General features: G+C 37.1%; 1 protein-coding gene across 7 annotated transcripts in view; it reads left to right on the forward strand.

The window, feature by feature from the left end:
- The window catches only part of Sim1 (single-minded family bHLH transcription factor 1), a 94459-nt gene that overhangs the window by 32357 nt on the left and 48990 nt on the right, over window positions 1-13112 (forward strand). The gene's annotated exons all lie outside the window — the stretch shown is intronic.

The following is a 13112-nucleotide window of genomic DNA, read 5'->3' on the forward strand; positions in this document are numbered from 1 at the left end:
CGAAGATTATCAGGTTTTAATTTACTTCATTTTTGAAACAGTCTGGCTATATTGTGTTTAATTTGTTTTGATCTGTCTTATAAAAACCAAAGCCCTCCTCATATTCTAAGAAAATAAGAAACAGAAAAGATCAACAGAATTTAGATATTAAACCTAAAGGATGAATAGCTACACTTGAGCTTTGAAATAGGGAATGCTTTTCTGATCATAAAATAAAAATTTCTTATAGCAAAAAATGTGGCCCCCAAGTTAGGTCACTTCATTTCAATACTGAAATAGCGCATACAAAACCTCCAGAGATAGATAATTCTATAAGGTAGCAAGAATGGAAAATGGATCAGAACAGAATAGAAATGTTGAGGCACTAAGAAAATGTGTGTATTTGGACATTTAAAAATAATAAATGACATTTCTAAGATGTTTAACTATAAAAAAAGAAATTTAATAGTGTTTCATCTTTTGTATGTAATATGTACAAATACAAAATCTTGAAGATACAAAACAATTGGGGAATTACTAATCGTATGGTAGGAATAATTAAAATTTGCCTCAATTGGTGTTTTATGAAATATTCTGACTACAAAAGTCAAGCATGTTTATTATAGAAAAATTATGATAATACAGAGAATTATAAAATGATAAAAGATATTTTGATGTGTTTTCTAGGTATATGCACTTAACATTTTAGTTTACTTCCTCTCATGAATACATAATACCTGTTAACTTAAAAAAATTCAGTTTGTTGTATATTTCACAATTGAAGTCAAATAATTTAATGTGCTATATAAAATTTTATCACTAGGTTATATCATAACTTAGTAATTGCTCTAGGTTTGGTTATTTCATAATTCTAAGTAAATATAAAAATTATGTCAATGAACATCTTGTATAGATATGTGATTTTTATTTTTGATTATTTTCTATTTTCTTAAAACATATTTACATGGCTAGGGGAGAAATTGCTGGACTTAAAATAGGAGCATTCTTAAGACTCTTGACAGATGTGATTGGTTTACTCTCTTATCAGTAATAATATGAATGTCTACTTACACCACTATATGTCACTGAGATTTGTCACTAGAAATCTCTGCCAAAATAAAAGAAAAATTATTGTCTGTTGCCTGATTTAGTGTAGTATATAGATTTTTTGAGACTAAACTTTTGAAATATTTCTAAGCAATTTATGCATTTTTTTCTTACTTTCCTATTGTGGACATATTGCATTCATTATCAGATTGTAAAATTTATTTCTTTGGGGATTTAAAATTTTATCTTACTATCTCTTTTCATATAACCGTGTTAGAAAAAGTAGTTTAGGAAGAAATGACTTTATCATTCTAGTTTTCCTAAATATTATATGTAGTTGAATTAAAATGGATAAAATAATTTAATACAAGAATTAAATAGGATTTGACTCTTTGATATAGGATCTCACAGGATTGCTGTCATTGTTATTAATTCTAACCTGGGAATTTAAAAAGGTCTCACATAAGCTAATTTTCTTAATAGATACTTTGTATTTATTTAGAAAGGTTAAATAATATTTTTGAATTTTTGATCACTTGGATATGAGGTGAGTGAAAGTTGATTTCAATGAGCTATGTTACTAAGAAATATTGGTTAGAAAATAAAGGTTAACATGGGAGAAGGGATTTAGTAGTTTATTGTCCAGATGTGATATTCGCCACACAGTGAGACAGACTGAAGGAAGTGCCAAGAGTGACTGAGACAGTGATCGGTCTATGAACTAAGAAGGAAAAGGAGAAAGCATTGCTGCCTCCAGGGCAAGGAAACAAATCCAATGTAGTGGCAGGACCTGCACTTAACACTACTTCAGCATGCTGATGGATTAATTCAAAATACCAAACGTCTGTGCCGAGGCTGGTCGCAGCTTCATGTGTTACAGCTTCTACTGTACTTTTTGCTTGCCATTGTTTGCCTACTGGTTACATCCATAGCTTTATTGAAATAAAAAAGAAAAAGCGACAGCATACTCTGTTCTCAAGCATTGTCTTCCTCGTATGTTACCATGGAACCTTCAAAGTGGTGGAGAAAGAGGGGTTGTAGGAAAAGGCACTGTTTATAAAAGGAAAGAGTTTGGGGGAATGGCAATGGAATGAACATGAATTGACTCATTTGTACGAGACTATTTTATTTCCAATGGTGCCTTAGCCTAATTTTCGAGCAGCAAATACAAAGCAGCTTGTCTTTGTATTTGAGCTTCTCAGTACAGGACCCTCCTTATCATCTCTTTCTGTTGGACTCCGTAGGAGCCTGAATATGAAATATAAATCACGTCTCTCTGCTGCCAGGACTTACTGGTGGCTAGGCAGCAACTCTGCCAGAATACAAAGAAGGTCATGCACTATGTGTAAGAGTGACTCTAGAATCCAATTAAAAAGTTGAGTGTAGGCGCAGTCATCCCCACTTAATCTGATCACAGTTTAATGCAATCCCCTGCTTATTTCAACCAGTGCCTTTGGAGCCAAATCAGTTGTGTGTCTCTGTTTCCACGTTTTGCCTGGGTAATTTGATCAATTTCAGCTGTTTAAAAAAATAGCTCAGGAAATCTGGCACCGTCTTTTCAGAATTGTCCTGAAGCATAATGTCCCCAAAGAAGCTCCAGGATGATCTGCAGATCCACACTTGCCGTATCAGAGGCAAAAGTTCAGTTTTCTAAACAGAAAAGAGGGGAGATACAGTGTGCTCTTGGGAAATTTTTTTTTTTTTGTAAAGAATCTAGAAATGACCTCAGCAATGATGTTGGCCTTCTTTGTACACAGAATGTAAGGTTGTGAATCTTAGGTACAGCGTCTTGGCTGCAATGATAGAAATGTTGCTAAAGTAAATGTCTGAGGTGGAAAGTTCCTTTCGTTAGCTTTACAAGGGTTTCACAGAGAGCTTTTCACATGACAAGTTGGCATTGATTTCATGAATGGTTGTGGTGCATTGTTAAGGGATAGCTGAGGAAGGCCCCTGAATTGAATGTGGTTCCATTTTTTTTAACTGAAATTTGAGTCATTCCAAATATGTACACGGTTGTTATAAAGTTTAAAGTAGATTGGATTGCTAATTCTGAAGACTGAATGATTTTTGACTGTATAATGGAACAAGAGGATTACTTTGGTCTCCAAACATGGGTGAGATTGACAGCTACAAGTCCTAATGACTGCATGTTACTCCATGGTACCCGAGGATGTCTGTAGCTGGTGCACAAATCATTAAAAGAAGAGAAAATCAAACGTAAATCATTCTCAATAGCCTTTTGAAGAATATATCAAGTTCCATATACCAGCAGTTCTTTTTTTCCCAATATACCTGTTATGTTTGGAGGTCAGTATGAGTTACCCTTAAAAAGATCAAAGTGTGGTGCTCCAATTCTATAGTAATCCTCACGAAAGCTTGAAGAATAGGACCATGTCTTTTGTTATTGGAAAAAAATCACCTAACTCATATTCCTCACCAAACTATTTTCTCTTTGGGATCCAAAGTCTGTATAACTGAGGTATTTATTATCTTATCTTATTTCTCTCCCTCTTCCCCTCCCCCTCTCCCTCCCTCCCTTCCTTTCTTCCTTTCTTTCATTCGTCCTTTTATTTATTTTTTTGCCCTACATCAGGAGGGAAGTGTTGAATAAATGGCTTCACTTAGCACACATGTGATCATGAATACATGTGTGGTACCAGATTTGCTTCACTAGAGGGCAAGGAAAGAAGCAGAGCCAGACTTTTTTTGGTGTCCGAGTTTGGAGGAGGGAACTGGGACTTGTAATTCCTATGAACATCTATCCCTTTAAGCAGTACAAATGAAATTCTCAATTTAATAGAAGTCTAAAAGTAAAACAAATGCTTTGTTCTTCTCAAATCTGCAATTCCGAGCTACTCTTGGCAGCACATCAACCGTACTTGAAATGTCTTTAAGTGGGTATTTTTTTATTATGCTTTTCATCCCAACATATCTACGGAGCTGTTGGAGTTTTGAATAGAGAAGCAGGAAGGCTGAGTTATACTGGATGACTGTGTTGCTCTAACGGTTCCATGTGCTTACTTAGCAATAAAGAACTTACCTTAGTGTTTTGACCACATGCAGTAGAGCTTAAAGACGGAAATGTAACAGACCAAATTAAAATGCATTTGGGATGAAAAGGAAAGAAATAACAATGTAAGAGGTGTTTGTTCTTTTTTAAAATTAAAACAATTTTACTTATTATTTATGCCATATGTTTTATGTTTTTTTAACTCCTCTCAGATCCCTCCCCACCCCCCATACAACTCGCCTTTGTTGTTACTCTCTCTTTCAAAGCAGTGTTTATGATAAAATGCATCTAACGTGAGGTAGAGTGGTGTGGCGAGAAGTTATGGGATAACACTGTTGATGGAGTATTTGCTCTTCCAGGCACTGTGCCGCAGGGTTTTCACTTAGGATTCTCTGTAAGCCTCACTGTCTTTATGAATCACAGACTAACATGGAAGCCTACACAGCAGGTTGTTAGTCAGAGACAGAGGTTGGCTTCAGCAGTGATCTGCTTAGTGCTGCTAAAGCTGAACAATTACTTCTATTATTTTTAAAGGTTAAAAATAAATTTTAATATTGTGTGTGTGAGGTTTTGCTTCATGTACATCTGTATACCATATGCATGCCTTGTATCTTCAGAAGCCAGAAGAGGGCATCACATCCCCTGAAACAGAATTGTGAGCTAACCTGTCAGTGCTGGGAACCAAACCTGGATCCTCTGGATTTAAACTGCTGCAGCATCCCTTGATCCCCTGGAGTTTGTTTGTTTGTTTGTTTGTTTATGTATTTTTGTTGAGGATCAGAACTACTTTCAATTAAATCGTCAAGCATATGTAATTATTTTTTTTCTTTTCCATTTTTTATTAGGTATTTAGCTCATTTACATTTCCAATGCTATACCAAAAGTTCCCCATACCCACCCACCCCCACTCCCCTACCCACCCACTCCCCCTTTTTGGCCCTGGCGTTCCCCTGTACTGGGGCATATAAAGTTTGCATGTCCAATGGGCCTCTCTTTCCAGTGATGGCCGACTAGGCCATCTTTTGATATATATGCAGCTAGAGACAAGAGCTCCGGGGTACTGGTTAGTTCATAATGTTGTTCCACCTATAGGGTTGCAGATCCCTTTAGCTCCTTGGGTACTTTCTCTAGCTCCTCCATTGGGAGCCCTGTGATCCATCCATCATCTCTAAATCTCTAAATCATTTTGGATAGCATGGATATTAGCCCAAAACCTAGGATACCCAAGATATAAGATACAATTTCCTAAACACATGAAACTCAAGAAAAATGAAGACTGAAGTGTGGACACTATGCCCCTCCTTAGAAATGGGAACAAAACACCCTTGGAAGGACTTACAGAGACAAAGTTTGGAGCTGAGATGAAAGGATGGACCATGTAGAGACTGCCATATCCAGGGATCCACCCCATAATCAGCATCCAAACGCTGACACCATTGCATACACTAGCAAGATTTTATCGAAAGGACCCAGATGTAGCTGTCTCTTGTGAGACTATGCCGGGGCATAGCAAACACAGCATATGTAATTCTTAATTCTTACATTTGACAGTTATATGAATGTGCACAATTTTAAACTATATATTGAATTTAAATGTTATATAGATTTATCTAATTTGTAGTATTTCTATTATCAAAATCTATGCAAGCTGAGTGTGGTCCTGCATGAGTTTAGGTAATCTCTGTGAATTTGAGACTAGCTTCATCAACAGAGGGAGTTCCAGGACAACCAGAGTTACATAGCAAAACCCTGTCTCAAAACAAACAAACAAACAAACAAACAAAGCTATGCAAAAACTTTTAGAAAGACTTCAAATATTTTAAATTTCCCATGAATATATAATAATTATTCACATTTATGGGGTACATCCTGATATTTCAACACATGTATGCCGTGTGCAATGTGATTAAAACTTCTCTTTTTCTTTTCTTTTTTATATATTCAGAGCTTTTGATCTCTCTCTTTTTAGGTCATCATAAATATATAATAGGATATGAACAATAGTTACCTCCTATGCTACTAAACACTAGAAGTTATGTAATATCAAAGTTTCAACTTCTCATCCCCACTCCCACACCTTCCTAGATTCAAGTGATAGTTGTATTTTGTTCTACTTTGAGAACTTACATGTGTAGGATAGAACATTTGGTTTTTGTCTTTCTCTGCCTGAATTTTTTTTTAAGTCTCTTGTACAGTCTAGGCTGGCCTCAAACTTAACTTGTACCAGAGGATGATGTTAAACTTCTGATACTCCTGCCTCTCATCTTTCAAGTGAGAGATTATAGGCATGTGCCACTGTGGTTAGTTTATGTGGTATTAGGGATCCAACCAGGACCTAATAGACAAGAACTCTACCCACTAAGGTACATCCCTGGCCTTACCATTTGGAATTTTCACTTAACATGTCTCTCAGTTCCATCCATGTTGCTTCAAATTACAAGATTTCATTCTTTATTATGGCAAAAAGATGTGTGTTTTCGTATGTGTGTGTGTCTCTGTGGGTGCATGTGCATGTGTGTGTGCGTGCGTGGTGTGTTCATGTTTGATATTCTCTCTAGCCACTCATCTGCGTATAGAATTTAGTAGTGGCCATTGAGACTAGTGATGCAATAAGCATAGGGATTCAGGTACCTATTTTGATATGCTGGTTTCCTTTCTTTCAGCCCTTTATTCAGAAGTGTGACAGCTGTATTGTAGTGTAGCCCTATCTTTAGTTTTCTGAGGATCTATCATAGCGTTCACTAGTTTGCACTCTCAGCAACAGTGTGGTGGTGCAAAGGTTCACATTTCTTGCACTCCTCGTAGCATATTCCATTTTTGTTTGTTTGTTTTGTTTTGCTTTTTATGATTCTGACTGGAGTGAACCTTTTTGTGATCTTAGTGATAGATAGTGATAGTTGAGTTCTTTTCCTGTGTGCTTTTTGGCAAACTTGTAATCTCGGAGATCAAGTAATTTATCCTTGATTATACTCCCAGCTGACTAATTTTTTTGTGGTATTTCACAAAATCTCTAAATCATTTTGGATAGCATGGATATTACAACAAAATTACCTGAACATCAGGAATTCTTTTAAGTGTTTGTACGTTTGTATCTTCTTCAATTTGTTTGTTCATTGCTTTGTAATGTTTATTACAGAGGACTTTCACTTGCATGGCTAAGTTTATTTTTAAGTATTTTACTTATGAATATCTCTTGTAATAGGGTTACTTTATTTGATTTCTTTCTCAGAAAGTTAGTTAACTATTTGTGTTTCCCTCCCCTCCCCTCCCCTCCCCTCCTTCTTTTTTCTTTTTCTTTTTTTAAAAAATTGGTTATTTTATTTATTTGCATTTCAAATGTTATCCCCTTTCCTGGTTCCCCTTCCGGAAACCCCCATTCCATCCTCCCTCTTCCTGCTTCTATGAGGATGCTCTCCCACCCACCCATCCACCCACTCCTGCTTCCTCACCCTGGCATTCCCCTACACTGGGACATCGAGCCCTCCCAGGACTCAGGGCCTCTCCTCCCATTGATATCTGACAAGGCCATCTTCTGCTACAAAGGCGGCTGGAGCCATAGGATCCTCCATGTGTTCTCTTTGCTTGGTGGTTTAGTTCCTGCAAGCTCTGGGGATCTGATTGGTTGATACTGTTGTTCTTCCTATGGGTTCCAAACCCCTTCAGCTCCTTCAGTCCTTTCTCTAACTCCTACTTTGGGGACCACGTGTTCAGTTCAATGGTTGACTGCAAGCATCCACATCTGCATTGGTCAGGATCTGGCAGAACCTCTCAGAAGACAGCTATATCAGGTTCCTATCAGCAAGCAGTTCTTGGCATCCGCAATAGTGTCTGGGTTTGGTGTCTGTATATGGGATGGATTCCCAGGTGGGGCAATATGACACTTGGTCTCCGTATTTCATCCCTTGAGTATTTTATTCCCTCGTCTAAGAAGGACTGAAGCATCCACACTTTGGTCTTTTTTTCTTTTTCTTTTTCTTTTCCTTTTCCTTTTCCTTTTCCTTTCCCTCCTTCCCTCCCTCCCTCCCTCCTTCCCTCCCTCTCCCCTTCCTTCCTTCCTTCCTTCCTTCCTTCCTTCCTTCCTTCCTTCCTTCCTTCCTATATCTGATGAAAGTAACTTAAGGAAGGGAAGTGCATTTGGCTTTATGTTAAAGGGGAAACAGTCCACCATGCTAGGGAAGTCATAGTGGCAAGAGTGTCTCTGTTCCTATAGGTAGGAGTATAAAGAAGTGGCTCCTTGAATACGGATATAGAAAACGCATGCCAGAATTAGAATTTAGGGATCATTTTCAAGGCCTATATCCAGAGACCTAGTATTCCTAGTTAGACTCCAGTCCAAAAGGTTCAATAGTCCCCAAAACAATATCATCACTGGGGGACCAGTTGTTCAAAACACATGCGCCTAGGCTGTAAATTTCACATTTAAACTATAAATCTGATTATGAATCATATAACTTTACTGAATATACTTACCAGTCCTATCAATCTTCCTATGAGGTCTTCATGTTTTCTGTGGTCTGCAAACTGGGAAAATTGACTTTTCTCCTCTTTACTCTTATGCCCTTTCTTTCCTTTCCTTGTTTTCTTGTTTTGGCTGAAAATTTCAATACTATGTTAAATAAGAGTAATGGAGGTGGTGCCTCTCTAAGATTGGCCTGTAGGCAAACATGTGGGGCATTTTCCTGATTAATGATTGATGTGAGAGTGCACAGCCCACTGTGGTCAGTGCCATCCCCAGGCAGGTGGTCATGGGTTGTGTAAGAAAGCAGGCTAAGAAAGTCTTGAGTGGTGAGCCAGTAAGTGGTGTTACTTCATGGCTTCTGTATCAGTTCTTGCCTTGAATTCCTGACATGCATTCCTTTGATAGTAGACTATGATGTAGAACTGTTAGTGAGATAAATCCTTTATTCCACAAGTTGCTTTTGGTGTTTTATTACAGCAATAGAGACCCTGTTTTTCTTTTCTCCTTCCTTCCTTCCTTCCTTCCTTCCTTCCTTCCTTCCTTCCTTCCTTCCTTCCTTCCTTCCTTCCTTCCTTCCTTCCTCCCTTTCTTCTCTTCTTCTCTCTCTCTCTCTCTTTCTTTCTTTCTTTCTTTCTTTCTTTCTTTCTTTCTTTCTTTCTTTCTTTCTTTCTCTCTCTCTCTCTCTCTCTCTTTCTTTCTTTCTTTCTCTCTTTCTCTCTTTCTCTCTTTCTCTCTTTCTCTCTTTCTTTCATTTTTGATCTTAGGGGAAATATCTTCAGCTTTCTCCCAGAAGTAAGTTTGAGTATGTGTTTGTTATATTATTGTTGAGAAATATTTCTTCTATACTTAATTAGTTGAAAGTTAATAGATGAAATGGGGTTTAATTTCTTTAAATCCTTTTTCTGCTTCTATTCAGGCTTTTGTCTTTTATTATTTTGTTGAGATGCATTACATTTATTGGTTTGTGTATACTAAACTATCCATGCACTCTTAGAATAGTTCATGGTGTGTATTTTTTTTTTTTTTTACTTTTTTGTGTTTTTGAGATATAGTCTCATTTTTATGTAGCCATGGCTCTACTGGATTTCCCTATGTAGGTGAGACTGTCTTTGAATTCACAGAGATCCACCTGCTTCTACTTCTTGAGTGGTGGGATTAAAGATGTATGCTGCCAGGCTTGGCTTAATTTTTTTCTTATTATATTTATTATCATTGTGTGTGAGAACATATGCCAAAGCACATGTACAGAGACCAGACAACTTTTTGGGGTTAGTTCCCCACTTCCAACTTTATGTGGGCTCTGGGGTTAAGTTCAGGTCACTAGGTTTTGGTAGCTGGCATCTTCACCTGCCACACCATTTTGCTCACCCCCAGATTTGATCTTTCTCTTGTGCTCTTAGCTTGGTGCTGCTGGTATTTCATTGAAGAGTTATAGGTTTATATTCATCAGGGACAGTGGTATATAGGGTGTGTGTGTGTGTGTGTGTGTGTGTGTGTGTGTGTGTGTGTTTAATTGCTGTGCCTTTGTCTGATTTGAATATCAGATTGATGCTGATAGGATAGAATGAGTTTGGGAGAGTTCCTTTTTCAGAAAGACCTTGTATAATTTGATAGTGCAGATTTGTGCATTCTGGAATTTATGAGTAGAAAAGAAAAATGAACCTTATTTATTCCCTTCATATATATCCTGAATTGAAATAAGCCATATTTGCAATGCTGAATACTTTTTGCTGTTTATGCATGTGATACAAGTTGGGGACTGAATGTATTTTCTGTATCTGGTGAACAGAAGTGCATTGGATAGAGTGGACAAGAGTGGAAGCCCTACCTCCTGTCAGAGTCTAGTGTGCTTGGCTTACTGTTTTGTAAAGGAAGGCAGGTCACACAGTCCATAAACCATCAGTTTTTTTTCCCACTGAGAAAAATCTGCTGGTTTTAAGTTATTAGTACTCACTGAGTGTGGAAAAAGTCTTTTAAAAGTTGTGTCCTTGTCTTTCTCTTCCAGTTATGTAATATACTGGGCATTTGCTTTCATATTGTAACAAAATCTATCTTTACTTATGTATTCCAGAACTTTAGAGTTTACTGGGGGAAATCACAATCATTTGAAAACTAATGTTAGAGCAGGAAATTGTTTTCTGGTCCCCTCTGTATTTCCCTCAGGATCAGCCCTGTAGAACAGAGCCCCCACTCAGTAAGTATAAACTCTATGATCTCAGAAGACAGGAAAAGACCTTCATAGGAACAGATGCGATGTAAGATGTTGGGGGAAAGAGCAAGCCCCCAAATCCAAAGTTTAATTTAGGGACTGTTGTTTAGATAAAGTGAGGACTGAAGAAGGAAAAATCTCAATATATTAGAAGAAAAACAAATCAGGAGATGTATTGTGGACCACATTACATTTCTGACTGAGGAATTCCCATGGTCTACACTGTCTTCAGAAGGAGGTGATTAGAGAAATACTGACAGTGATGGGGAAGACAAGGTGTTTGACTTCTGTTTGAATCTTTGTTGCTCTTGTAGAATATTTTTACTCTCATTGAATGATTTGAATAGTCATTGTTAGATTTCAAAAAGTACTGGTTCCAGGATTTTTCCATAGAAACCAAAGTCTATGAAGTCCTCTATATCAAATGGAATATTTGTAAATAATTTACATACAATCCCTTGTTGCTTTAATCTTTTCTAGGTACTTAAAATTCCTAAAATAGTATAGATGCTGTGTAAACAGTTGTTGTACCTTATTGTCTATAGAACAATCTGAGAAAAGCCTGTATGTGGTTCAGGACAGATGCAATTAGAAATATTCTCAATCCAATATTATTTGGCTCCACAGATGTGTAACTTTTAGCTGAAGATGCTGACTGTGTCCGATGATTTGTAGCTTGCTGATATGTGTCATTGCACTGCCCAGGATAATACTGAAACATGTTTAGCTGGTTTCTGTTCTTACTCACTGGAAAGACTCCTGGCCTGAAATATGATTTTTGCCTTATTGAGTTGATAAGTACATTACATGTATTTATAGCACATGGCAGGGTTAGTTTTTGTTTGTATTTGTTTTTAAATTTCTTTTTTACATTTTATTAGATATTTTCTTTATTTACATTTCAAAGGTTATTCCCTTCCCTGGCTTCCCCTCCTAAAACCCCCTATCCTATCTCCTTTTACCCTGCTTCTATGAGGGTGTTCTCCCACCCATCCACCCACTCCTGAGTCCCTGTCCTGGCATTCCCCTACACTAGGAGATCGAGCTTTCACAGGACCAAGGGCCTCTCCTCTCATTAATATCTGACAAGGCCATCCTCTGCTACATATGCAGCTGGAACCATGGGTCGCTCCATGTGCACATGGCAGGGTTCTTGATATATGTATACATTGTGCAGCAGCTAAATCAGGCATACTTTGTGTATGCACTAGCTCACATACTTACTATTTATGTTTTTCATAGTAAGGACACTTAAGAATCATCTTTCACAGTAATTTTGAAGTAGTTAATTAAACTTTTCTATCTACCTGATTTTGCTAGTTTCCTAGAAAGAGAAAATAATCATAGGATAATAAATTATTTTTTCACCATGGAACATGCCTGATACATTATTGGATATATTAAGTATACATGTATACATATGTATATATATGATATGAATAAATGAATGAGTGAATAAATAAATAAACAAATAAAAGTTTAGTGTTCTAGAGGGTAAAAACAATTAGTCACAATTAGTCACTTACCTTGGCTCATTCCAGTTAGTCCTAGAATCCATAAGAAATTTCTCTCACAAGTGGTGATAAAGAAGACTATTTGAAAAAGTTATTTTGAGGGACTAGTGGGAAGTAGATATTCTATGAACAAAATTAGAGGTTCCAAGTGACATCTGATGGTGTCTGGAAGGCCTTGAGGTTGTGCCTGTGGGCGTGACTGAGTGGACCTCATAATGAAGTGCCTTGATCCCTTTCTATCAGTCTGTATTCAGTATGTACGTTTTTCTCCTGAAAGGATTATAATGTGGTACACATGATAGCTATCACCTTCATTCTCATGTCTCTGTCTAGCACATAGTCTGGTTTATCTGGAGCACAGTAAATGTTTATCAGATGAATGAAGGAATGGAAAAAACAAAACAAAACAAACCCTGGTGATGAAATGAACTCTGAGAAGGCCGATTTAGCCTGTTAAAAGGGACTTTTAGCGATTTTGAAGCTAGCTACCTATAAGAACATTTAGAATGTTTATTACAATGATATTGTTGCTTATGATTTGTTATCACCAGTTACTTATTGGGTTCACTCACATGAAAACCTTTAGCGCAGGTTTAATAATTCATATCTCACAACCTAGAGCACAAAATCTCACTTTACCACTTAACACCTATCAGGAGTAGGGCTGCTGGACTTGAGGGTTACTGGGGTAACTCAGCAGATTTCTCTTGGGCTGCTAGAAAGCCAAAGGGCTTTCTGAGTCATTATACTTACTGCTTAGGTTTTTAATTAAAAATACTTATCTGAATAGTTAAATGAGAGGTTCATCTTCTACTTAATAAAATAAATGGGTGGCAACCATATTCACACACATTTGTTAAATAAAGTGAGTTTTTTCCTAGAATGATACAGCTG

This window comes from Mus musculus, chromosome 10, assembly GCF_000001635.26.
Source record: "Mus musculus strain C57BL/6J chromosome 10, GRCm38.p6 C57BL/6J".
NCBI lineage: Eukaryota > Metazoa > Chordata > Mammalia > Rodentia > Muridae > Mus > Mus musculus.